The sequence below is a fragment of the Meles meles genome, chromosome 20 (assembly GCF_922984935.1).
Source record: "Meles meles chromosome 20, mMelMel3.1 paternal haplotype, whole genome shotgun sequence".
Lineage (NCBI taxonomy): Eukaryota > Metazoa > Chordata > Mammalia > Carnivora > Mustelidae > Meles > Meles meles.
This window is the reverse complement of record NC_060085.1, coordinates 33,863,728-33,877,613: the sequence shown is the minus strand read 5'-3', so window position 1 is coordinate 33,877,613 and position 13,886 is coordinate 33,863,728. Positions and strand designations below refer to the sequence as shown.

General features: G+C 43.9%; 1 protein-coding gene across 14 annotated transcripts in view; it reads left to right on the top strand.

Moving 5' to 3' along the window:
• Positions 1-13,886, top strand: part of MAGI1 (membrane associated guanylate kinase, WW and PDZ domain containing 1) — a 633,893-nt gene that overhangs the window by 398,519 nt on the left and 221,488 nt on the right. The gene's annotated exons all lie outside the window — the stretch shown is intronic.

Sequence of the window (13,886 nt, the reverse complement as noted above, 5' to 3'; positions counted from 1 at the left end):
AGTCCATAAGCCACAAAGAAACATCAATAGTAGGAACTACAGTATCCCTCTCCTGGTATATGTTGATCTTATATTCAGGCCCCTTGGTTCATTTTAAAAGCATCAACTATATGGAGGCACTTTTGTTTTCCTTCCTCACCAATAATACTTTCTGTAATAACCAAAGACCTTTTGTTATTTCTTAAATAATTTTTTAAAGATTTTATTTATTTATTTGACAGATGGAGATCACAGTGGGGAGAGAGGCAGGCAGAGAGAGAGGAGGAAGCAGGCTCCCTGCTGAGCAGAGAGCCCAATTCAGGGTTCCATCCTAAGACCCTGGGATCATGACCTGAGCCAGAAGCAGAGGCTTTAACCCACTGAGCCACTCAGGCACCCTCTTAAATAATCTTCATAAACTAATGTCAGTGTCACTCAACATCATTTTCCAGGCAGATTTGCTGCAGAATCTAAACAATGCCCCTTAAAATGTTATCATTTGAAGAGTGTTTTGCATTTTTATCGTTATCTCCCGTGGTCATATAACACCATTATTTCTTGATGCTTAGACAAGTATAAACATGAATCTAAATATGTGTCCACTTTTGAGTGTTGTTGAACATAGAGGTACATATTTAATATGATAGGTTTTCTTTTCCTGACAAGTTGTTAATTCAAAGATATATCTTATAATTGATGATAACGTAGAGCTAAGAACATGTTGGCATTTTAAGAATTACAAGGCTATTTCTACTTGTTCCTTCTGCTTTAATTTTATATTTAGTCTTTTAAGTCCAGCATTTAGGAGACTATAGCTGCAGGGCGGCTGGGTGGCTCATTTAGTTAAGAGTTAAGTGTCCCAACTCTTAATTCAGCTCAGGTCATGATCTCAGGGACTTAAGCTTGAGGCCCGTGTCTGGATGCAGAGCCTGCTTAAGATTCTCTGTCTCCCTCTCCCTCTGCCCTTTCTTCCTCCCCTCCCTTCCCTTTTGCCTCTTAAAAAGAAAAAAAAAAAAAAAAAGGACTATGGTTTCTTTTTTTAAAATAAATTTTATTTGGTTTTTAATTTTTATTATATTTTAAGATTTTATTTATTTGTGTGAAAGAGAGAGAGCATAAGCAGCAGGCAAGAGGGAGAAACAGGCTCCCTGCTGACAGGGAGCCCCCTGCAGGACTTGATCATGACCTGAGCTGAAGGCAGATGCTCAACCAGCTGAGCCACCCAGGCATCCGAGGACTATAGTTTCTTAAGGGTTGAGCCTTCAGTTAGGATCAGCTGCTGTCAGGTGGTAGTCGGCCTCCCTCTTATCCACCCTCCATGCTTCAGTGAACCAGACAGAAAATTTAATACAAGTCTCCAGTGAATACCTGAATTTTTTCATGTCAAATAATTTTTCTCTTACATAAGTAATACATATAAATCATTTGTTAAAAACAAAAGCATTACAATGAATTTCCCTGTCCTCTTCGACCATCCCACCCTTGTGCTCTTCTCTTTTGTCTTGTCCAAAGGTAAGGATAGATCACTATTTAAAAGTATTCTACTTGATCCCAGGACCCTGGGATCATGACCCGAGCCGAAGGCAGAGACTTTAACCCACTGAGCCACCCAGGGATCGAGCCCCGGATCGGGCTCTCTGCTCAGCAGAGAGCCTGCTTCCTCCTCTCTCTCTGCCCGCTTGTGATCTCTGTCAAATTAAAAAAAAATAATAAATAAATAAATAAATAAAAATAAATAAATAACGTATTCCACTGAGCTCTTTTGCTAATCATTCATAAATATGTATGTACCCATAGAAAATCCATAGTATGTAGTAGAGAGAGAAGAAAGGGTGCCACACTCTTCGTGAAGACTTGGTAAAATCTGCCCATAAGATATTCTGGGCTGGGACATATTTTTTTCTAGGAACTAGGAAAAGGCAGGAGGAGATTCATTTTAGTTACAATTCTTTTAGTTACAATCATTGCTCTATTCAGGATTCCTACTACTTCTTCAGGTAGTTTCATAGGTGGTTTCGTTAATTTATTACCCTAGAAAATGACCCTTCCTTTCTAGATTTTTAAATTAACTGGTATAAAGCTGTACATGGTATTCCTCTTGGGCATGAAAATAAGTCTCTTGTATATTTGTAATGCCTCCTTTTTTGTTCTACAGTTGAGTATCTGTGATTTCTTCTCCACATGGGTCATATTTGCCAGGGGTTTTTCATTTTTCTCTTTCTTTCCTTCTTTCCTTCCTTTCTTTCTTCCTTCCTTCCTTCCTTCCTTCCTTTAAGAGAGAGCATGAGCAGGGGACCGGGGTGCAGAGAGAGAGAGGGAGAGAGAATCCTAAGCAGGTTTCATGCACAACTTGGGAGTCCGTCTTGGGGCTCGATCTCACCACCCTGAAATCATGACCTGATGGGGCGCCTGGGTGACTCAGTGGGTTAAGGCCTCTGCCTTCGGCTCAGGTCATGGTCCCAGGGTCCTGGGATCAAGCCCTGCATTGGGCTCTTTGCTCGGCAGGGAGCCTGCTTCCTCCTCTCTCACTGCCTGCCTCTCTGCCTACTTGTGATCTCTGTCAAATAAATAAAATCTTTAAAAAAAGAAAAATCATGACCTAAGTGAAAACCAAGAGTTGGACATTTATTTTTTTAAATTTTTTATGTTAATTTTATTTATTTATTTATGACAGAGACACAGCAAGAGAGGGAACACAAACAGGGGGAGTGGGGGAGGCAAAAGCAGGCTTTCTGCTGAGCAGGGAGCCTGATGCAGGGCTCAATCCCAGGACCCTGGGATCATGGCCTGAGCCAAAGGCAGATGCTTAATGACTGAGGCACCCAGGTACCCAAGAGTTAGACATTTAACCAACTGAGCTGTCCAGGTGCCCCAAAGTTCTATTTTATTAGTCCTTTCACTGAAACAGTCTCTTCTCTTGATTTTTCTTTCTTTTTTTAAAAAAATATTTATTTATTTTTAAAGATTTTATTTATTTATTTGACAGACAGAGATCACAAGTAGGCAGAGAGGCGGGGGGGGGGGAGCAGGCTCCCTGCTGAGCAGAAAGCCCGATGTGGGGCTCCATTCCAGGACCCTGGGATCATGACCTGGGCTGAGGCAGAGGCTTTAACCCACTGAGCCATCCAGGTGCCTCTATTTATTTATTTTGACAGACAGAGACCACAAGTAGGCAGCAAGAGAGAGGGGGAAGCAGGCCTCCCCTGAGCAGAGAGCCCGACTTGGGGCTCGATCCCAGGACCCTGGGGTCATGACCTGAGCCGAAGGCAGAAGCTTTAACCCACTGAGCCACCAAGGTGCCCCGATTTTTTTTTTCTTTATTGCCTAAAGGAAACGATCTATATTTTTACCTTAGTTTCATTATTCCCTTTTTCTACATTTTTAAAACAACTTTATGGTAATATAATTCACACTTTTAAAATTTTTAATTTTTATTAACATGTAATGTATTATTACCCCCAGGGGTACAGGTTTGTGAATCGCCAGGTTTACACACTTCACAGCACCCACCATAGCACATACCTTCCCCAGTGTCCATAATCCAATCACCCTCTCCCTACCCCCCTCCCCCCCAGCAGCCCTCAGTTTGTTTTGTGAGATTAAGAATCTCTTATGGTTTGTCTCCCTCCCGATCTCATCTTGTTTCATTTTTTTCCTTCCCTACCCCCCAAACCTCCCACATTGCCTCTCAAATTCTTCATATCAGGGAGATCATATGATAATTTTCTTCTTTGATTGACTTATTTCACTCAGAATAATACCCTCTAGTTCCATCCATGTCATCACAAATGGCAAGATTTCGTTTCTTTTGATGGCTGCATAGTATTCCATTGTATATATATACCACATCTTCTTTATCCAATCATCTGTTGATGGACATCTAGGTTCTTTCCATAGTTTGGCTATTATGGACATTGCTGCTATATAATTCACACTTTTTAACAGTCACTGTTTTTTGATATATTCACAAGGTTGTACAACTGTCACCACAACCTAATTTTAGACTGTCTTTATATCTCTTCCAAAGAAATCCTGTGCCCTTGAATAGTCATGCCTCATTTTGTGTAAACTTCCATAGCCCTAGGTGGGTAGTAGTATACTCTCTGTCGATAAATTTGCTTGTTTTGGTCATTTCACACCAGTAGAAACATGCAGTATGTAGCATTTTGTGTCTGGCTTCTTCAACTTAGCATAATGCTTTCAAGGTGCATTCATGTCGTAGGGGTTTCAATCCTTCATTCCTTCTTATTGCCAAATAGTATTCCACTGTATGAATACACCATGTGTTGATTCACATTTAGGTTATTTCTAACCTTTTGCCTATTATGAATAATGCTTTGAGGAACGTTCAGGTACAAGTTTTTGTGTAGATGTACCTTTTCAATTCTCTTGGCTATCCACTTAGGAGTTGCTAAGTCCTCACTAGTCCTTGGCTTTTTAATGATAGCTGTCCTAGTGAATATTATTTTGGTTTTGATTGGGATTTCACAAATGAGTAATGATGGTGTGAGTCTTCTCAAAGGCTTATTGTCCACTTGTCTTTGGAGAAATGTCTCTTCAAGTCTTTTGGCCATTTTTAATTAGGTTACTTGTGTTTTTCATTGTGAGTTGTAGGGGTTCTTTTTATATACTACATACAAGCCTTGTTATCAGTTATGTGATTCACAAATATTCTCCCCCATTTTTGTGGATTGTTTCATTTTATTGGTTAGTATTTTTAGCACAAAACTTTTTTGACTTTGATACAGTGTAACTTACCTGTTTTTCTCTTGCTTGTGCTTTCAGAGTCATTGTCTAACCCAGGGTCATTTCTATGAGTTTTATAATTTTAGATTTTAAATTGAGGTCTATGATTGATTTTGAGTTAATTTTTTGTGCGTGGTATTGGGGAGGTTTCCAACCTAGTTCTTTTTTATGTGGATAGTTGTCCCAGCACCATTGGTTCAATTTTTTTTTTACCTTTCTCCTAGTTTTAGCTTATTTCATTTTTTCTTCTTTAGCTTCATGAATAGGAAGCATAATTCACTTATTTTCTGTCTCTCTTATTCCCTAATAAGTGCATTGAAGGTTATAATTTTCTTCTGTGTAGGAATTTGAGTACATCCCACAGATTTTATTTTATTATTATTATTGCCAATTTTTGCCTTTTCTCTATTCATTTCAATTTTTATTGCATTTTGCTCAATGAATGTGGCATGTGTGATGTCAGTTCAATAAAATTTTACCCAAAGGACATTTCTATTAAAAAATGATTAGAAAGCCTTTTTTCCCCCAACTCTGTAGATATATTATTATACCTCTTTATGACATCCAACAGTGCTCTGTACTTGGTGTGTGCTCAATAGATATTTGTAGAGATCCCGAGGCAGAGCAGACTTTTAGAGGATATCCACACCTAAGTTTTAGCAGTTGTTTATGTGGCAGTAACAGCCAACACTTCCTGAGCACTTTCCTCTGTGCCTAGCCCAGTGTGTACTGACTTAGTCTTCATAACAGTCCTGTAAGGCAGGAACTCTCTATTTCCATTTTACAGTGTCGCAAGGTAAAGTCTATTACTCAATGATTCACACCAAGAAAAAGCCAGAGGTGGGTTTCAAACCCATTTTGTTTAGCCCCAGATCCTGCTCGCTCTCTCTCTCTCTCTTTTTTTTTTTAAGATTTTATTTATTTATTTGACAGACAGAGATCACAAGCAGGTGGGGGGGGCGGGGGAGGGGAAGCAGGCTCCCTGCTGAGCAGAGAGCCCTATGCGGGACTCAATCCCGGGACCCTGAGATCATGACCTGAGCCAAAGGCAGAGGCTTAACCCACTGAGCCACCCAGGCACCCCAAGATCCTGCTCTCTTAACTACAGCCTTCCACGGTCTCCCCCATAGTCACTTTTCCATGACATTTCATTGGTCCCGCTCCTAATCATTTCTCTGATTGCTTTGAACATGTTCCGTGAAGGAAATTCTTGGCCCTTTTCTCAGTTGTTTGTTAAAAGTAGCAAGTAATGAAGTGTTTGTGCCTCCATACTCTCAAGACATTGAATAGCATGACCTGAAACTTTAGAAGTCACATGCCCACAGAGGAAGACTAGCTAGCCAGGACCTATTGTAAAGATTTTACTTATTTATTTGACAGATAGAGATCACAAGCAGGCAGAGAGGCAGACAGAGAGAGAGAGAGAGGAGGAAGCAGGCTCCCTGATGAGCAGAGAGCCTGATGCGGGGCTCGATCCTAGGACCCTGAGATCATGATCTGAGCCGAAGGCAGAGGCTTTAACCCACTGAGCCACCCAGGCGCCCAGGACCTATTGGTTTTAATTTTTTCATGGGTGTCAAAAGAGAATTCAGAAGAAATGTAATGAAACATCTTTTTCTGGCTTTTGTTGGAGACCACACAAGCTCAGAGGGTTTCCGTTTTTTAGATCAAGTGTGTACTCAGATAAAAACCGAGCAGATTTTCATGGAATCTCCTTGTGCTTCATCTATATGGAGAGAAACCTGCTCTTTGGAACTCCGATTGAAAATAATTTGTTATTGTTAAGGGATATTTCCAAACCAAATGAGGGCTATTTTTCTCCCTCTATTGAAGATTGGAAAGCTATATCCTTGGATACTTAGTGAATAAAAGTTCTCTTCTTTCTTTCATAAAGAGAATGCCTTTTGTATTTTTGTTCCCTCCGATGCAGTCTCTGGGCAGCTTCCTCGTGAAAGAGAAGTTTAATTTGTACTGCACCATCATTTTCTTGTGGAAAACTAATAAAATACAAATTCCACTTTTTTACATTACGTTGTGGCTCAAGGCTTTTGAAAGTTTTATGTAGAATCTGCTTTCCTTTTGCCCTTTTCTTTTTTTGATGATGATTGAGAGGGGAAATGAAGTAATGTTCACAAGTATTATGGACATGGTTGATAAAGAAGCTATTCCCTCAAGTTCATTGTTTCTCTCAAACCAAAAATGGAAGTTAATATTTCACAGTTCCCTCTCAAGACTTTTTGTTTTGTTTTGTTTCATTTTGTTTTAAACATTCCTTAAAGTAGATGTGAGACAAGAATGAAGCAAACAAATCTGTTTTTCTTCCAAGGCATCTCATTCACTTTTTCTGACAGGTCAAGTGACATCCCGGGGCAGTGGTGTCTGGATTCAGCTAATTGAAGCCCTGGGAGCTGTTCCATTGTGTGGGTCCCCCCTGCAGTAGAGGGTTGGGGGCTTTCATTTTGATGAGCACCTTTTCTTGCCTGACACTTAGCATGTATTAGCTTTGCCACAAGTGGGCAGTTTTTGTACATGGAGAAACAGGCACAGAGTAGACCAGTAGCTTACCCATAGTCACACAGCAGGAAAGTGGAAAGATAGCCTTAGAACTCATGAATCTGACCTGAGAGTTGAGTCTTTGGACCGCGGAGAGTGACCAGAAAGAAGGACAAGGAGCATTAGAAATTCAGTCCTTCTCTACCATGGATTGTTCAGAGACCCGACAGGCAGGCATACTTGCACACAATGACCGTTGACTAAGGAGCAAATGTGAAGGAACAAATTTTGTCTTCTCATCTGCTGCGAGATCCAGCTGGTAATGCATTTGAGAGAAAGATCTATTTTGCCTTGTTCTTTGAATAGCTCTGCTGCCTTTTCACCTTTTCCTCTCTCTCCTTAGCACTGCCTTGCCATCACCTGAGATCCCGTCCTCCAACCGTCTTCAGTCTCGGTTCCGCACCCCACTTCTCCTTCCCACCCCCCTTTCCCATTTCCTTGTCATTCTTCACCTCAGCGCATTCTCCAGCCCCTCTGTTTCCCGCTGCCCAGATAGTGGCCATGGTTTCTTGGAGGATGATTGCATGTTAGGGACAGGCAGGCAGGGGACCGTCTCTGCCTGGGTTAGGGACAGGCAGGCAGGGGACCGTCTCTCTCCTTTGATGGTCTGTGGGCAGAATGGTGTAGGACAAGGAGCAGGTTCAGCAGTTGCTAAGGACTGACCATTCCACAATGAACAGAGCTCATCACTGCAAAGCCAATGGTCCCTCAAAAGTCTTCTCACTAAGGAGGGTGGGGGAGCAGGGGAGGGATGCCTTATCAGAAACAGAGTGGAGATGACACCACTGGGCTCTTACAGATTCTTTTAACCAGTGAGTTTGAATGACACAGAGATAAGCAGTAAGGAAACAGCTTGACTCTGAACTAGATTCTACCCTTAATTCTTCAAGTGTCTGTTCCTTGAAAGTGGATTCTTCAAATTAATATTCTAAGCCTCTCCATCCAAGGAAAACTATTGTTTTAAACATGAGTTATTACTTTGAAATGCCCTCCACAGTTGGGGAAGAGGCAGAAGGACAGAAAGGCGCCCCCCCCCCCCCGCCCCCACCACCAAGGTGCTTGGCAGCTTTCTGCCCTTTGCTCTCGGAAAGTCAGGGTTGCATCCCTACCCAAGAAAGAGAGTCACCGCCTTCCCCACCTTCACCCACCCATCCACTCAGCCTCCCGTGATAAGTGGGTCAGCCCCATTTCCCGCCTTCCCTTGGCCAGGGGCTCCCCCCCAGGACCGCACGGGCGATGGGGACCTGACATGCCCGGTGGGAGAGGCAGTGCCCTCCTCGCTTGGCTCCAGCCCGCTCCGCAGGTGCGGCCCTAATCCTCCTGGCCTAGTTATCCGGCAGCCTCTAGGAACCAGGGCTCTGTGATGTAATGCTCTTTTTTCACACTCCCGGCTTAAATACAGATGGAAATTGTTGTCATGTGTTAGAAATGTCGCCAGTAATATAAAAGGCGCAAGCTTGGGCATCTTCTCTCGCTTCTCGCACCGTCAGCTGCTCCTGCCGCCAGCGCCTTCTTCCCTCGCAAAATCGCTCTGTGGTCAGGTGGCCGAGGCGCCCCCAGCTCGCCTAGGAAGGGGTTCGGATCCCACACCCCCCACCCCCGCCTCTCTTTACAGCCGCTGCAGAGCTGAGGACCAGCGTGGTGGGAGGCTCTTTCAGGCTCACAAAGGGAAGGATTAATCTTGACGATTGGGCTGGGGTTTGCAGGCAAGTACAAGTGGTCCATGATCGCCTCCTCGCCGCCCCCCCCCCCCGCCGCCCCCTGCCCAACTGTGGATTCGAACGCCAGGTCGCTGGAGGAAGCCTGGGGACAGGCAGGCGGCGGCAGAGGCGCCCCGCCGCCGGAGGTTTGCGCTTGGGTTGTGGGAACGTCCATGGAGGTGAAGATGCCCTGTGTGGTGTGTGGACCAGGGAGGAGGGGCGGGGAGAAACCGGGCCAGCTTGGGAGGGCCAGATGGCTGCGGCTGCGTTTTAATTCACCCGGCAGGCCGGTTTGGCCGGGCCGGGTGGGAGGGGGAGGGGAGTGGAAAAAAAATCAGGGGTCAGTGGGTAGGGAGAGGCAGGGCTCTGGAGCAGATGCCTGACGAACAATGGGGCTTTTGAAGGGGATGCTGGAGGAAGTGTGGCGCGCGCTTTGTATTGCCTCCTCCGCATTGCAGGTTGGAATCGGGCAGCTAAATTTTAATGAAGTGCATTCCAAAGTGTGCTCGTCAGCCTGGGCTTCCAGAGCGAGGGGCTTGGCTGAATGGGGACAGGGGGTGGAAGGGGGAGGGGGCCGGCGAAATGAGTTCCTGATGGATGGTAAAGGAGGAGATGAAAGCCTGCTCAGTGTGCAGGGCAGGGGAAGGGAGAGAGGGGGAAAATCAATACGTCCCCGTGCATATTAATAGGCTCCAGCAGGTGTTGGTAAATGTATGTTGCTGCATTGTTCCGGCGCCCTGGCGGAGGAAGGCGGGGGAGAGAGCGAGCTGCTTCTCCCTGGCGCGGTGGGCAAATGCCTTTGCACTTTGGAGGGTTTTGCAAGCTCCCGGGAAAATAAGGAAGGAGCTGCGTCCCCTCTCCCTAACTCCTTTTTCCCCAATTTTTTTAAAAAGAAGGAATGAATGTACCTGCAGAAGGCTTTTTAAGTTTGCTTCCTGGAAATTAACATGTGTGTATCAGAGCACTGCCTTATCTAGGTAAGATATGCATTTCTGTGGGTATCCAGAAAATAGAAAGCGGATTCTAGAGTCTGGCGTGTGGAGTTCCTGGGAGTGAAGGGCTCGTCTCACTCTCAGGTTCTTGTCAGTGAATGGGCCAAGCCAGGAAGGCTGGGGGATTTTGAAAGAGGCATGAAGCCTATCCACCCCCACCCCCCACCTTCCCAAGTGCTGAATCTAACTGACCTGGGTACCTAGACGCAAGGAAGCTGCCTGTCCATGGTGTTGGTACATAGACTTTGTCTCACACACAAAGGGAGTGGACCTGTGCCTGAGCCAAATTATTCCAGGGCATTTGTAGCATCTTTATAAAGATTGGGCTTGTAGTGTCCTTTTCTCTTCCGTAGAGTTTATCCTGCTCAGGGCTCTGTCCACTGAGAATCATTCAGGAGACTACTATAACCCTTGCTGGGTTTTGTTGTTGTCTGTTTGCTTGTTTTACTACTTCTCTTGAAGAAGTAAGTATTAAGTGCTTTCAGAAGATTCCGGCATATTTGCTGGGGGGTTCGGATAAAACTGGAAGCTGTTGCATGAGGTCATTATGACTTTTTTATATGACAAGTATTTAAGTGTGTGTATATAGACAATGTACATAAACGCATGTGTATACACTGGGTAAGCCACAGAATAACATATTGTCTTTCTGGTTCTGGGAAAATAAATGCATCTGTTAGTTGAGAAGAGCTTGTCTTTTGTCATCTGTAAGGCTATTTCCTTCTGAAATTCGTGTTTTATGATAACTTTGGAAGCCCTCAAGTATTGATTGGATATACTCCTTGGTTCTTCTTGTCATTTAACTTGAGCTGTATCTCATCAACAAGATGCTGCTCGTCTCTTGCCAATGAATGTTAGTGCTGTTGAAAGCTTTAGCAGATTAATGGTATCAACAGGGACTTGATTCTTCCATTTCTCAATTCAGCAAACAGAAGCCGCCTGCTCTTGGCTCCCAACGCCTTTCCTCGTCTGGTTTTAGGCAAAGGGGTTGGTGGGGGGGCGGGGGGGAGAAAGGTCCCTGCTGAGGACACTCCTCTCTAATCTCCTTTATCAACCCTACCCCGCCTAGTTCAACACTGAAGGTTACTTATTGGCATTCCTATGAAGTTTCTTTTTAAGGCTGCCTATTTCCATTTTTACTTGGGTGGCAGCATTTGAAACAATGTTTGGATTTTGCTATTTGCATTTTGCTGTGTTTGTAATAAAGAGCTGTGGGCTCAAGCTGTTGTTCTTTTCACTTAATTATGGCTCTTGAATGGGTCTGCTATGACATTTTAGACTTGAGGCTTACCTGCTGGTCCTCCATGAGCAAAAGCATGGCCATTTGTGTTTCTTAGAGGATTTACCCCAGGGGTGACCAGAGCCTCACTACCTCTTAACTGGCCAGATGAGGCAATATGTAATGTGACCCATGGTATGTCCACTGGAACTCTCCACCCATCAAACCCGGGTTCTTGAAAAACTTGCAGGTAACAGTTTCATTAACAGAAAGGACCTCTTGGAACCACTCTTTTTTCATGACACCTAGGGCCGTTTTGAGACACACAGCTACAGGTGTTTGATGTTAGGATAAGAACAGAAACTATACCCGTGCACTAAAGGAACCATAGAAGCAAAGACCATAGCTGGTATTGTCACCAGCTGATAGAAGACACATCTATCAGAGGCTTCTGGTACACTCCTTCTCTCCCCCTTGTTTTCCATTTACTCTGGGCATATGGATGTGGGTAGAGGAGGCGAAGAAGAGGAGAGAAGGAGATTTGCATGTTCACGAAGGACCCAACCGCAGCCATTAACTGACACCAATTATTGAAAACTGCTTTGTAATTTCTGTTTGCCCCTATGCCCTGCATATAAAGCAGGTAGTGTGACACCAGCTGAGACTGCTGATTTAATGATCCCAGTAAGTAAGCAAACCCATGTGTTTTGCTGATGTTGACTTAATAAAGTTGCTGCAGGACAAAAGATTCGGAACATACTTGTAACTAAAGGGAAAAGGATCTCTAAAGTTAAAAGGAAAAATAAGGGGTGCCTGAGTGGCTCAGTGGGTTAAGGCCTCTGCCTTCGGTTCGGGTGGTGATCTCAGGGTTGGGTTCTCTGCTCAGCGGGGAGCCTGCTTCCTCCTCTCTCTGCCTGCCTCTCTGCCTGCTTGTGATCTCTCTGTCAAATAAATAAATAAAGTCTTAAAAAAAAATTAAAAGGAAAAATAAGAACAATAGTACTAGAAAAAATGAACTGAAAAGACCCCCCCCCATCGAAACACTCCAAAGATGTTTAAAAAAATGTTTAAGTAACCTGTATACCTGATGTGGGACTTGAGCTCAGGACCCCAAGATCCAAAGAGTTGCAGACTCTAGGACCAGCCAGGGGCCCCTCTCCAGGTTTGTTTGTTTTTTTTCTTTGCCACTGTATTCTCACGTACAACCCAGATAGTTTGATAAGCACCATTTTCTCAGCATGTTTGTTTTTTCTTTTCTTTTCTTTCATTCTTTTTTTTTTTTTAAGAAGAATTCTTACGTTGATAATCAGACCCCAAATATTTGAATGTAAGCACATCCCTTGCAGTCTCACTGACACCCTCTGGCACCAGGAAAACTGTCATAGCAATTTTTGAGAAATCTAGTGGGAAGAAAAGGCAGCAATGCCAGCCACTAATTCAGTAACTGTTCATGGTTGAGTCTGTCAGCGGGCCTGATCCGGATGACTCTTGGGCTTTTAAAGTGTTGCAGGCACTAAGTACAAAAATCTTTCTGGCCTCTCCTGGCTTACTGGGTCTTGACAAGTTTCTGCCCTTGTTGGCCTCTGGCACATCTCCGTGATTAATTTAGGGTGCCTGCAGCTAGGAAAATTATGTTCAAATAGTGACTTCGAATAGTGTGATGTGCCTCTTGCCTGGGTAAACCTATCTGACATACAGTTCCATATTGATAACGAACGATGGCACTGGATTGGGACGCCTGGCAGGCTCAGTCCATGGTGCCTGGACTCTTGATCTCAGGGTCCCGAGTTCAAGCCCTGCCCTGGACACAGATCTTACTTAAAAAAAAAAAAAAAAACAACAAAAGAAAACAATAATAACAACAAAAACAGTGGCATTAAATCCATTCACTCCCCAGTAGTGTAGGGAGTTGATGAATGAATATTATCTAGATATCTGTTGATTTTTTTCCTGATACAATCCTTGAGCTATCTTTGCTGATTTTTTTTTAAAGATTTATTTATTTATTTGAGAGAGAGAGAGAGCGAGTGGGAGGAGAGGCAGAGGGAGAGGGATACCAGCAGACTCCCCGCTGAGCCCGATACCCCCACTGAACCCGATACTCAACCCAGGCTTCATGATCGCAGGACCCAGAGATATGACCTGGGCCAAAATCAAGAGTCCCATACTCAACTGACCCAGCCACCCAGGAGTGCCTGTCTTTGACAATTTTTACTCCTTCTTCCAATGAGGTGACATTTCTTAAAGTTTCAATAGGTGGTCTAATACAAGTGAAAAAAGAGAATTGGGGAAAAGATTACCTAACTTTTACTAAGATGTTTAGGAAGATCTTAATAGCATTAGAGCAAAGGGGAGGTCTTGGAGTTGAAAATGAATCGCTAGGCTGAAAGCGCTTAAATAAAAGATTTTTAAAGTTTTAACATTTGATGTTTCCTGACCTAAAAGTCAGCCTAAAAAGCATAGTGCATTTAACTGTGTTGTGAAGCCTCACCCTTGTTTGTAGAAGTTTTTGCTATTTGTCCTGTATCCCAGTTCTAAGTATGGTGCTTATTAGCCCATAATGCGTGTACAGTAGATACCTGAATGTGTGGATGCATGAAGAATTTGGACTGTTGGGGCGCCTGGGTGGCTCAGTGGGTTAAGCCTCTGCCTTTGGCTCAGGTCATGATCTCAGGGTTCTGGGATCGAGCCCCGCAT